At 45.0% G+C, this 2500-nt stretch overlaps 1 protein-coding gene across 1 annotated transcript in view; it reads left to right on the plus strand.

The window, feature by feature from the left end:
* The first annotated feature begins 2208 nt into the window (after window positions 1-2208).
* LOC125030587 (bcl-2-like protein 1) overlaps window positions 2209-2500 on the plus strand; it is a 1277-nt gene continuing 985 nt past the window's right edge. Inside the window, exon 1 of the mRNA XM_047620721.1 lies at window positions 2209-2500. This exon is cut by the window's right edge and continues 985 nt beyond it. The gene's annotated coding sequence lies outside the window, so the exon portion shown is untranslated.

Below are 2500 nucleotides of genomic sequence, written 5' to 3' on the forward strand. Positions count from 1 at the left end.
AAAGAAAAAGAAAGAAAGAAAGAGAGAGAGAGAGAGAGAGAGAGAGAGAGAGAGAGAGAGAGAGAGAGAGAGAGAGAGAGAGAGAGAGAGAGAGAGAGAGAGAGAGAGAGAGAGAGAGAGAGAGAGAGAGAGAGAGAGAGAGAGAGAGAGAGAGAGAGAGAGAGAGAGAGAGAGAGAGAGAGAGAGAGAGAGAGAGAGAGAGAGAGAGAGAGAGAGAGAGAGAGAGAGAGAGAGAGAGAGAGAGAGAGAGAGAGAGAGAGAGAGAGAGAGAGAGAAAGCGAGAGAGAGAGAGAGAGAGGGGGGGGGGAGGGAGAGGGAGAGAGGGAGGGAGGGAGGGAGAGAGGGAGGGAGGGAGGGAGGGAGGGAGGGAGGGAGGGAGGGAGAAAGGGAGAGAGAGAGGGAGAGAGAGAGGGAGAGAGAGAGGGAGAGAGAGAGGGGAAGAGAGAGAGAGGGAGAGAGAGAGAGAGAGGGAGAGAGAGAGAGAGAGAGAGAGAGAGAGAGAGAGAGAGAGAGAGAGAGAGAGAGAGAGAGAGAGAGAGAGAGAGAGAGAGAGAGAGAGAGAGAGAGAAAAAAAAAAAAGAGAAAGAGAGGGAAACGGAGTGGTATAAATATAATTCATATGAGTATATTATACAGAAAAAATAAACAAACCTGTCAGGCTGTTCACTCATTTGCAGTTTGTTTCTGTTTGCAAGAATTCGAAAATAACTTACGGGACTCCTTCCCTCGACACTTGTGAAACGAATCAAGCAGGAAGCGGACCTGGGGTTGCGACCTTCGTGACCTAGCTTGCCCTGCCATGACCTCCAACCGCCGCTCCTTCTCTCCCACGTGAATGAATGATTACCTCAACCCGTGGGAGCGCCGCCCCTACCCCCCCCCCCCTTTCCCACTTCTAGGTCTCTCCTTCCCTCTTCCTCTCTGTGGTTGCGAAATATTTCATGTTCTTAAGAAGGTTAACCGCTCACCATAAACTTTTCACAGTCGCGCGTATATATGCTTGCTTTACAGTCACTGTTAATAGCTAATGATTCACCTTTCCAAAGTTCAAACTCGTGCATATTTATATATATTTATATACATGTATATATATACACATAAATATACATATATATAAATAGGTATACATAGTAACATATATATACATAGGTATATGTAGTAACATATACACATAGGTATACATAGTAACATATATATACATATATGTATAAATGCACACACACACACACACACACACACACACACACACACACACACACACACACACACACACACACACACACACACACACACACACACACACACACGTTTATATCTAAATCCATCTGTCTATATTTATGCACTGTATATATATAGATAGATAGATAGATAGACAGATAGATAGATAGACAGATAGATAGATAGACAGATAGATAGATAGACAGATAGATAGATAGACAGATAGATAGATTGATAGGTAGATAGATATACGTACTTATACTACCAGATATATATATGTGTGTGTGCGTGTGTGTGCGCGTGTGTGTGTGTGTGTGTGTGTGTGTGTGTGTGTGTGTGTGTGTGTGTGTGTGTGTGTGTGTGTGTGTGTGTGTGTGTGTGTGTGTGTGTGTGTGTGTGTGTGTGTATCTATCTATCTATCTATCTATCTGTATATATATGTGTGGATATATATATATATGGGGGGGGGGGGAGAAAGCGAAGATTCAAATAAAAGAAGTTTGTATTTTGATAAAGAAAATAAGGCAAGAAACAGGTAGTAGCCGAGTGAATGGTAGTAAACCCCTTCGAAGTAATTCAATATTGTAATAATGGCTTTATCCCTTCCAATATTTGATGCTTGGCAATTATAAAGAAGAAAAAAAAAAAAAACAGAGACTCAAACATTGCGTAATTTCACCCAGATAAATGTTTCGTCACTTTTCAAGAGGCCATTACAGATCACGTGAAAATTACATTGCCCGTGATTAGCAACACTGTAATTACTCGTCAACTATTTCGGTTACAAGTTGTGGGTGGGAGAAAATACCAAGCATTCCAACCTGCCACAGGTCAGCGCCGATGCCCAGAAGGCCGCAAAGAGAGATTCCTTCTCCTCCTCGCCTCCTTTCCCTCCTCAGGTGCATTCCTCCATGGACGGTACAGCGCGAGTGAATTTCGGATCTTCGTATCGTGTTCATAAGGTTGTCTTCGCCTATGAAAGTCAAGGGAGCATCGCCTTTCTGGTGCTGAGAGACAAGGGCGGCAGGCTCCGCCCTTGTGTCCAATCAGCTGCTTCGAGGACCGGGCCGACATGACGTCACGGCAAGACAGCCAATGAGCGTTCTCACGGTAATGACGTCACGCCACCGATCGAAGCCGAGCGTAGTCGAGTCGATTCGGCGGCGCTCAAGTCACACACAACAACAACAGGGACTCTCCATTCATTCTCCGCGAGGAACCTTCGGTGCCTTTCTAGTGCTCACACTTTGTTGCAGTCGCCGCTGCTCGGGAACTGGGAGTG

Source organism: Penaeus chinensis, chromosome 2 (assembly GCF_019202785.1).
Source record: "Penaeus chinensis breed Huanghai No. 1 chromosome 2, ASM1920278v2, whole genome shotgun sequence".
Classification (NCBI taxonomy): Eukaryota; Metazoa; Arthropoda; class Malacostraca; order Decapoda; family Penaeidae; genus Penaeus; species Penaeus chinensis.